General features: G+C 41.1%; 1 protein-coding gene and 1 pseudogene across 1 annotated transcript in view; one reads left to right on the forward strand and one right to left on the reverse strand.

Annotated features, from left to right (window-relative positions):
- Positions 1-11,271, forward strand: part of RAF1 (v-raf-1 murine leukemia viral oncogene homolog 1) — a 125,951-nt gene that overhangs the window by 61,633 nt on the left and 53,047 nt on the right. The gene's annotated exons all lie outside the window — the stretch shown is intronic.
- Positions 2,478-3,236, reverse strand: LOC102813974 (annotated as a pseudogene).

Consider the following 11,271-nt stretch of genomic DNA (forward strand, 5'->3'; position numbering starts at 1 on the left):
ACCCTGTACAGGGTCACTATGAGTTGGAACCTACTTGATGGCACCTAATAACATTTCAAAGAAAAATATTTCCCATTGAAAATAAATGAAATTTTAAAGTTAGTTCCCGTGTAAAATTGTCACCAAATGGCATACTAAAAATTCCTCTTCAAAACCTTTATGTTAGGCTGAAAATGTGCGTAAATATATTTTCAATTGATCTATTTTGATAGCTGATATAAGTTATTTTAAACTGCATTAAGGACTGTCTTGACTCTAGTCTTATATTAAGAATAATTCAATTTAGAACAATTTTGGTAGTTAGGCTAAAAATCTTCTTAATTCAATTTAAAATAAAATATACTCCCTATGTAAAACTTAAAAGTTTTCTTTTTATAACATTTGCTCAAGAAAAACAAAGTCAAGTTTAAAAAATAACTTAAAACCCTGCTTTGTTTTTTTTACCCCCGGACAAACCAGTCTTTGGATAAATTTACTTTACATCAGACCTTTAGCCAGTGTGTGGGTCCTTTCCTGTGAGGTGTTTTGTTTTTGTTTTCCTTTTAACCCATTGTTGCTTGAATTTGTTTCTGTTTTTGTTCTGTGATGTCAGGCCTGAGTTAGTGTAGTTTATTGATACCACAAATAATGCTGCAATGAATATTCCTATGTGTCTGTGTAATGCTGGTCACCCTTGACTCTCCCAACGTTACATTTTCAAATGATTTGTGAATTAAAATCATTTAGCCACAAAATAGGGGTGAGAGGTGAATGGTATATAAGTGTAGAATTTCACTGAAATTAGGTTGTATCAACTTAACTACTAAAACAAAACAAAGCAATAAAACAAACCCGTGCTGTCAAGTTGATTCTGACTTATAGTGATCCTGTAGGATAGCGTAGAATTGCCAATAGGCTTCTTTTGGGGTATGGGGGATTTAGGAAGGTTTTGGAAAAATTCATTATTGGCATAAAAGTAAAATTAAATCCCATTATGTGGTAGGATTCTATGCCGTTAAAATTTTTTTTTTTTAAGCTCCTCATTTACAGCTTATATTTCACAAATGAACAAGGCAAAAATAATTGATGTATACTTACAAAACAAAACCAAAAAATGCATTCCTTTCAATGTCCAAAAGGCACATTCTTCTAGCCAGCCTCTGTTCTCAGGTACACAGCTTTTCTCAGACCAAGCAGCTGGGTCTGCTGTCGCTGTTCACCCATGCTTTCCTTCCTGATGGTACTGGGATCTCATCTGTTTCCGAAATGATAAATTAACTACTGCCCGCTTCTATACATTTTCTACAATGACAGTTGTGACAATCACAATCTTGCTAACAATTATTCACAACTGAGTCATAAAATCCCATCACCCTTGTCCCCATCCCCTTTACCAGATCCATCTGGAAAAAAGGGAAGATATTCAGTGGGGATTGTACTTTAACACCCCTCATTCACAGCCTCAGAAACTATATACAGGGTCACTATGAGTTGGAACCAACTCCATGCACAGGCACGTAACCACACCACCACCGTTCTGAAACTGAGCACACTCATGAAAGCTTGTAAGCCAGCCACTTGATGCCTTTGTAGCACCCCCCCCACCCCCACCCCACATTTTTTGATAGCCAAGGTCTACATTTCTCATCCCTGTCAACCCAGTAAGTACACTGAGGAAACAAGGCTGTTCCTAGATTTAAAACAAAAAACAAAACAAAAAAAAAACCCTTCCATTTCGGTTGGAATTTTGAACCACTATATTCATAGGCAAGTCTAGTTCATCAAATTGTAGTGATTTGCACTTACTCACGGTATCAAACATTTTTATCTTCCTCAGTTTGAGTTCTGGCCAACTAACCATTCGAGCTTGGTCAAATTGATACTAGCTGCAAGTTTGGGAGTTCAGGCACACCTCCCTGCACTTAGGCCAGCTATCCATTTCACTCTCAGCCCTATCCCCCAGGGTAGGTCAGTGCCCATGGGCTTTTTAAGGTTTTGGGGGTTTTTTTGTGTGTGTTTTTTTTAATTTTATAGGGAAATCCCTTTTTATTAAACTGAACACATGTTACTGTGGTCCTTTCAGAAACCTAATTTTTAAAAAGTTTGTTTCTGCTTAGTTAATATAAAAAAAGGGGGAAAAAATCCACAATCAAATAAACTACAGAAACATCGCTTTTGTGATGGAAAAAGAGGCAAAGGGATTCAACACAAACCTGGAGCAAATCAGCTTACTTTCAGAGGCGTCAATTCTGTCTGTTTCTGGGCTATTTGCAATGAGAAGCAGAGAGAGCTCTTCCCTGGGAAGATTTCCTAATCAAACCTGCCCCGTGAGGGCAGAAGCAGCAGTGCCTGCTAATCTGGAGTAACAGATAGACCTTTAAAAGCTCTACTTTTTGTCGAGTACAAATCAGTCACTCGATTTTAAAAGCACACAAAAGTTCTCCAAAAATTCCTTCCCTTCCACATCTTATCAGTGGGGGTGTCAAGGCAATAGGTGTTTACAGGATGTAGGTATTCTTCACCAGCTTCTCCTTGTCATCCTGGGAGCTCCAGACCGTGTGAAGGGCCCGCTCCTGGTTCCTCCGGGCCATCTGATGAGACAGACCACCACTGAGGCTCCCAGGCAGAGAATCAGGATCATCAAGAACATCCCCACCAGGACCATCACTTTAGAGCTGCTGGGCAGGACTGGATAGGACTGCTTCCCGAAGCAGTGGTGCATGTCCTCCTCTTCGGATTGATAGCTGTTCTTGTTGCCTTGGCAGCCTCCGTAAATGAAACAGTCACAGGTGTTCGTCTTGGCATCAAAGTACCAGCATAGGAAGGCTGCGTGGCAAGGCCTTGTGACCTCCTTGGCAGTGTAGTATTCTTCGTAGTTGAAGATATTGCTGGCTAGGCCATCCTGCCTTCCGGGTACACTCAGGACAGAGGACCCAGCTCCAATCCTGCTGGTGACCAGCACATGAACAGCATTCTCTGACCCCAGCACGGTTCTTAAGATACTCCTCCTCGGTCAGATAATTTGTTGTCATTCCCTTCACAGCCTCCATAAACAAACTGCTGGCAGGACCCTCCCATGACATTGTACCACCACCTTGGGAAGGAGGCCTTGTTATCATTCCACCACTTTCGAAATGTGGCAGAAGTCATAGGTAGGTGCCACATTCTTCATCAGCTGCCTCAGTCCTGGAGAGGAGCAGCGATACCAGCAGAACAAGGAGTGCCTGGTACCACCTCAGCCCACACAGCTGCGCCATGACGGGATCCACCTGGATGCTCAGGCGAGTCCTCAAGCCCCCGGCTGCCTTGCCACATGTCCAAATGCTCGATGGGCACCAGAGCCAATGGTGGACACCTTGAAACAGTTACGAACGGTGGCCAACCGAGGAGCAAGACAGTATAATCTTTTATGAAAGCTGTCCTCCACATCGTTCTCATGTGGAGCTGGTGATGGGTTTGAACTGCAGACTTTTTGGTTAGCAACTGAGTGCTTAGCTTATCCACCTCCAGGGCTCCTTAATAGTAAATCAAGCAACTCACTATCATCAAGTTGATTCTGACATATAGCAACTCTATATAGGGTTTCCAAGACCGTGAATCTTTATGGGAGCAGACAGCCTAACCTTTCTCCCATGCAGTTGCTGTTAGGTTAGAATTGTCAATCTTGTGCATAGCATTCCAGTGCTTACCCTACAGCACCACCAAGGTTCCTTAACTCACAGTTGTTGTTAAGTACTCTGGGTCAGTTCTGATTCATAGTGACCCTGTATAGGTTTTCCAAGGAGCAGCTGGTGGGGTTGAGCCACCAACCTTACAATTTATCCTACAAGGCCACCATGACTTCAATTTAACTACTTGTTGTTAGGTGCCATTGAGTCGATACCAACTCATAGCGACCCTATGCACAACAGAAAGAAACACTGCCCAGTCCTGTGCCAACCTCACAGTTTTTCTAAGCCTGAGCCCATTGATGCTTTCACTGTGTTACCCATCTTGTTGTGGGTCTTCCTCTTTTTTCCCACCCTCCACTTTACCAAACATGATGTCCTTCTCAAGTGACTGGTCCCTCCTGATAATATGTCTGAAGTATGAGAGATGAACTTTGGCCATCCTGGCTTCCAAGGAGCATTCTGACTGTACTTCTTCCAACACACATCTGTTTGCTCTTTTGGCAGTCCATGGTACTTTTAATAGTCTCCTCAAATGCATCAATTCTTGTACGGTCCTCCTTATTCACTGTCTAATATGCATATGAGGTTATTGAAAATACTATGCCTTGGGTCAGGTGCACCTTAGTTCTCAAACTGATGTATTTGCTCTTCAACACATAAAAGAGGTCTTGTGCAGCAAATTTGCCTAATGCAGTATGTCATTTGCGTTCTTGACTGCTGCTTCCATGTGTGTTGATGGTTGATCCAAGCAAAATGAAGTCTTTGACAATTTTAATCTTTTCTTCATTTATATGGATGTTGTTTATTGGTCCAGTGGTGAAGATTTTTGTTTTCTTTACATTGAAGTGCACCCTTTGCTGTGGTTTTTGATCTCTACCAGTAAGTATTCTAAGTCCTCTTTGCTTTCAGTAAGTAAGTTTGTATTAATGAGTCTTCTTCCAATCCTGATGCCACATTTTTCTACACATAATCCAGATTCTCAGACTATGTGCTCAGTATACAGATTGAATAAGTATGGTGAAAGAGTACAGTCCTGGCACACACCTTTCCTAATTTTAAACCATTTAGTGTTCCTTTGTTCTGTTCGAACAACTGAGTTTCGTTTCATTTTTGACAATTTCCAGTTTTCCTAGATTCATACTTCATACATGTTTTGAGGAGGTCAGTTGTATCTTGAGTGCCTTCCAGCCTGAGGGGCTCATCTTCCTGCATTGTGTCAGACAATACTCTGATGTTGACAGTGTTCCACTGCTATTCATAAGGTTTTCAGTGACTAAATATTTGAAAATAGTCCGTCTTTCCTTCTTAGACTGGCTTCATCTGGAAGCTCAGCTGAAACTTGTCCACCATGGGCAACACTGCTGGTTTTTAAAATCCCAGTGGCATAGCTTCCAGATTCACAACAATAGGCAAACGATCACAGTACGACAAACTGACAGACAAGGTTATCTGATTCATAGTGACCTCTAGTAGGGTTCTTAGGGGCAGCTGGTGAGTTTGAGCTGCCAACTTTGCAATCCAGTGCTTAACAGACTCCTTTCATCTGTTGTTGTTGTTGTTAAGTGCCATCGAGTCAGTTCCAATCCATAGCGACCATGTATAGGGTTTCCAAGGAGCAGCTGGTGAGCTTGAGCCACTGACCTTGCAGTTCAGATGACTTTGCAGTCTGGCACATTAGCCCACAGGCCACACCAGGACTCCTTTCATCTAGTATACTGTAAATATAAGATGTTAAATGTAATATTCATGGAAACCACTAAGAAAATATCTGAAGAAAACATACAAAAGGGAAGACCAAGGGGACCCAAATCATTCACTACAGTAAACCAAGAAAACACAAAAGCAGGCATTACTCAGCAGTGTGTGGCAAGACGTGGGGACTCTTGGGCCCAGAGTCAGTGACATAGCCACAGAGGACTAGAGTGGAGAGTGAAGCGTCCAGCTGATAAGAAGAGAGGGCATCTGCACAAGAACACCCACACTTGCAGATAATACCCACTTGACCTGGCTTCAATGACTGGATGATCAGAGCTCAACTAGAAGAAGAAAGAAGAGGAAAAAAAGAGTAACCTGATACAATTTGATGAACTTGACCTACACTTAAGAATGCAGTAGCTAGCTCAAAAGAGGGAACAAATCCTTACAGCAAGGATCATTCCCACCCCCTCCATACACAGAGTAGACAGGGATGGGCAACTTAGACATTGGTACCCAAAATGGGGGAGCTACAAAGGCAAGAAGTGACTGGCTTACAAGCTTTTAAGAGGGAACCTAGATTCAGAGGGCATAAAGGAAGGTAGACTTTCCAGTGAGTAGTATTCAATCTGTCTAGGCGGGGCTAATGAAATGCGGATGGTTCTCTTGTGATACAATAGTGAATAATTGTTATCAGAACTGATTGTGGGGGTTGGAAATGTAAAGGTAGACGTTTTGTAGCAAGGAGTGGAGTGATTAACTTTTCAATCTAGGAGCGGAGGTCCCTGGGACCATCAAGGGAGAAGAGCGGAGAGCAGGGCACTACCTAGAGAAGCAGTGATGCCTGAGATGGAGGCAGAGATGATGACATGGAGAGATGGAGCAGCTGAGGACTTTAGACACAGAGAGGGAGATGGGCTGTGTGCTGACGACCGGGAGACAGGCTTGTAGTGTATACCCTTTGGTTGGTTGATGATGCATGGAGGGGATTGTAACCATGACAATGAAACGATATACGATAGGATTAATGTAAAACTAATGTTCTCCCATGTAAACTATCATAAAATTCACAATAAAACATTAAAAAAAAACAAAAGCAGGCATTACTAATGGAAAACAACAAAGAAAGCTAAACAAATAACAAAATGACATCCTTATCAGTAATTACAGTTAATGTAAATGCACTGAATGTTTAAATCAAAATGGCAAAAGTCATAGCTAAACCATAAAACAAGAAAAAAAAAAAAAAGTTATCCTAATTGGAAAAGAAGTAAATTGTCTATTGTTGGATGACATGATCCCATAAATACTGAAAGAACTTGTCTGCAGCCATCCACTAATTGCAGAGGAATTTTAAACATGATTTACTTGTAATAAACTCATGAACGTCTGAACTGGAACTGCCAATAGTATATTTTTTTAATGTCACATTCAGCAAATTTATTGAAAATGTATTGTGGACCAGACACACATGCATTCTGGGATTAGAGATGGAAACAATGTCTCTAATGCATTAAGAGTCCAATCTTGTGCCACATTTATTTTAGCACCTTTCATCTTGTGTCTTTTTCTGTTCTGGAAGTCTCATCACCTGAAAGTTGTTTCTCCGCATGGTGTCCCCACATAACTCTTAGGCTTTCATTAGATTTTCTTCATTCACTTTCTGATTGTTGTTTTTAAGTGTTGTTGAGTGAGTTCCCACTGGTAGCAATCCTATGTAGGGTTTCCAAGGAGCAACTGGTGAGTTTGAACTGCCAGCCTTGTGGTACACTGCTTTATCCTACAGCACCACACCAAGGCTAGTGTTGAGAGATTTATCTTCAAGTTCTATAATTTGAGCTTCCTTTGGCTTCGAATCTACCCCTTTGCCTTGCAATGTATTGTTCATTTCTGAGATATTAGTATTAATCTTGTGGTTTTCTAATTGCAGGTTTTGTATTGTTTGCATTTATTTTGTCTGTTTGTTCTGGTAATGTTTTCCTGAATTCTAAAGTTTTTATTGTGTTCTCGCTTCCTTGATCTTTCTATTGATACTTTGAAGGTACCTAATTATCATTCTTTTGAATTCTTTTTCAGTTCCTTTGCCTTTTCTTCCTTGGAATCATTTTTGGCTCTGCATCTTTTGGTCATTTGTTTGAGCCGTTCTCTCTTATTTCTTTGTGTGAGCTAAAATTGTTGTCTCTAGGGCAGCAGAGGGATTGTCATATTTGTAAAAACAAACAGTGCAGTTGTTGGAGCTGGAGGGAAGAAATCTCTGGGGATCTCCTGCAATTCAAGGAGCTCAGGAGGTGGTTGTAGAAGGGATGTGGTTGCAGAGTTCTAACCCTAGATGGAATTCCTGTTGGCTTCTGTGTTATGTATGTTCAGGGCACTCAATTCGGAAGTAGTTCATAGGGGCCCTTGATGGAAGCTGGGAGCAGCTTAACTGGTTAAATGCTGGTCTGGTGGCTCTGTAGATTTTGTAAGTGTAGAGCTGAACCCATCTGAATCCAGGCAACAAAGTGGCAAAACAAAGCAGCACAGCTGGCCCCCACCTAACATTGGCATGGTTCCCAACCAAACTCCTGGAGAGCAGTGTCTGTGATGGGGGTAGATGAGGATGGGAACTGGCCACATTTTTGGTCACCAGGGGGACGTGGGGGAAAAGAAGAAATTGCACTTTTTCCATCGCCTGTGCAAAAGCTGCTCTGCCGGGCCTCCCTCCACTGTCAGAGCTCCTCACAAGATGGATGAGCCAAGTCTGGCCAGTCATTCACCAGTCTGTCTCCCTCTCTGGCCGTCACTGCTTGGCCTCTCCTCCCAGCAAGCACTCCGTCCACCTCTAAGCACTTCATCTACCACTCTAACCTTTCTTCTGAAGTTCCAGGTGTCAGAATTTTCATCTGTGTCTATTTTATTTTGTCTCTTATATCTTTGTTGTAGAGGATCTATGTAGTCTGCCTTGTTCACCACTTTCCAAAAGTCATTGATTTATTCTATGTACGTTTTTGTAAGTTGATATCTTCTACTATAATGAATTTCTTCACATCAAAAAGATGGAGGCTGCCTATATGCCCATCACCTGAAGAGTAGTTACATAAACTTTGGTACAAATGTTCTTGTTAAATGCCATCGAGTCATTTCCAACTCATAGCGACCCTGTGTTGGATTCCCAAAGACTGGGTTGTGGATTCGAATCGCTTCCCTTGCAGTTCAAACCAGCATTGCAGTAGAGTTCTCACCCTATAGTGCCACACAATGGAATACTAGGAAACATTGAAGAATAACAAAAAATCTGTGAAACACCTCACAACTTGGATGAATTTAGAAGACATTATGCTGAGTGAAATTTGTGAATCATAAAAGGATAAATAACTGTATTTGACCAATGAAAAAAGTTAAAAGATTTTCTAATAAAAGAAACAATCTATGATTGTTAGAGAGATTGTTGTTTGCTGTTAAGTGCCGTCAAGTCAGTTTTGACTCATAGCAACTCTTTATAGGATTTCTGAGGAGCAACTTAAACCACTGACCTTGCAGTTCAACACATTGACTCACAGCGCTACACCAGGACTCCATTTCAGGGACTAGCGAGAAGAAAATTATTCATGGGCTAGATGGTTGTTGTTAAAGTGCCGCCGAGTTGATTCTGACCCTGTATAGAGTTTCCAAGGAGCAGCTGGTGAGCTTGAACCACCGACTGTGCAATTCAAACGACTTTGCAGTCTGACGCATTAACCCACAGTGCCACATCAGGACTCTGGGCTAAATGGTTGTTGTTGTTATGTGCTGTGGAGTCGGTTCTGACTCATAGCGACCCTGTCCAGGGTTCCGAGGCTGTAAATCTTTACGGGAGCAGAGAAGCCTCATCTTTTTCCTGAGGAACAGCTGTTGATTTCGAACTGCTGACCTTGAGGTTCGCAGCCCGATTTTAACCACTGTGCTACCTACCAGAGCTATTTGGGCTAGACAGTCAACACATGTAAACATGGGTTACATAGCACACAATGTACAATAAGAGAGAGAGGTTAACAGAGGAAAGATGAAGGTAGCCAGAGACATGAAAGAATGCAGTAGTTAAAGAATAATGTTAACTGTTGGTACAGGGAGGGGACTGCAATCATTGTAATAAATCATTATATGATATGTCATTTTCAGACAGACAATAATTAAGAATTTATAAAAACCAGACCAAGTTTACAAAGAATACTAAAGTGATTTTTTTGGACAGAGAGCATGACAATATCACATAGACTCAACTTAGATATGGTGGTGCTGGTTATGTGCTGTGCAGTCTGTTCCGACTCATAACGACCCTGTACAGGGTTTCCTAGGCTGTATATCTTTACGGGAGCAGAAAGCCCCATCTTTCTCCCGCGGAACGGAACAGCTGGTAGTTTCAAACTGCGGACCTTGCGGTTCGCAGCCTGATTTGTAACCATTATACTATGTAAAGTAAAACAGACCTGATGAGTGAAAATAAACAACCATAGTACAGTTACCAAAAAAAAATAATAATAATAAAAAGGATAATGTAGTTATAGAACTTCCCAAAGAAGAGAAAATTAAATAGATTTCAAGAAAAAATTAAATAAAACTGTACCCCTCTTAAAACTCTACGCCACACCTTATTCTTAGCCTTAGCTCAACTTTTACCCTTAAGACTAGCTAACCCTAGTCTTAACTGTAGCCCTAACAATAAATAAAGTCCTAGCCCTAGCTATAATCCAAACCCTAACTTCTTACTCCTATCTCCCCAATAAGATATTTTTTAAAGTTTTTATTGTGAATTAAGTGGTAGTTTACATGGTAGAACATTGGTTTTGCACTCATCATTTCATTGCAATGATTACAATCTCCTACGTGCATCATCATCCAACAGTATTTGCTTCATTCCCTCTGTTTTGTTTTTTGGTGTTTTTTGGGGGGATGTACACAGAAACACTAAGGAATATATAATAATTTGAACAACCAAAGAGCACATTCTGCAAACCTACCTCCTGGCTGTCAGTACCCAGTCCCTCTCTTTCCATGAATCTAGAGTCCTCAGCTGCTCTGTCTCTCCATATATTCATCTCTGCCTTCATCTCTGGTGTATAAAACTCTTACCTTTACAGTTGTGGCAGTTGCAGTTAATCATGATAACAATTACTCACTATTGAATCATAAGAATCTTCCAGTTCACTGGTTCTGCTTTCTATCTCGTCTATTCTACTCCTTTGCCCTTTCAGAGTATTGTCTATTTCTGATATTCTGTCATTGATCGTTTGGACCTCTTTCTGTAGATTTTGAATTGTTTCCAGTGCTGTATCTATCTTATTTGATTGTTCCTATAGCGCTTTCCTGACTTCTTCCTCATTTTTCAGAATTTCCTCTCAGGCATTTCCAAAGCCTGCCCTCCTTCCAGGGTCCAGGTCTACTTCTAGGTCATTTGTCTGAGACATTTTATCGTGTTTCTGGACATGTCCCGATATGGTCATCTGCTTTTGCTTCTTGGACATGTTTAGTGTTTATCTGTGGCCTTAATACTTAATTGAGTATGTGTTTTGGTATTTTTAATGCTTTCTGATTGCTTCCAGGAAGATGTGATCAGGATGTGGGCTTCCCTTTTCACTCTTCTTATTGCTTAACTCAGAGTAACTCTCACGGGTGTTGTCTGTTTTCCTGGTATATGGCAGTTGGTATTGGTACTTGCCTGGGTTTTGATATTTTATAGAGTGTGATTGTAGCTTGGCTATATGGCAGCAGTTGCTGACTCTTGTGTAATATATGGAGAGAAAGAGTCCTTCAAAGCTAGAAGGGGGAACATATAACAGCAAAACAGCACCAGCAAAACAAACAAACAAACAAACAAAAAACAGCAACAACAAAACTGAATACTGCAGTGTCTAATCACAGAAAAGGGAGAGAAGACAAAGAAATTGGTAGCCTAATAGGAGTATGACTT

This window comes from Chrysochloris asiatica, unplaced genomic scaffold (genome assembly GCF_000296735.1).
Source record: "Chrysochloris asiatica unplaced genomic scaffold, ChrAsi1.0 scaffold00186, whole genome shotgun sequence".
NCBI lineage: Eukaryota > Metazoa > Chordata > Mammalia > Afrosoricida > Chrysochloridae > Chrysochloris > Chrysochloris asiatica.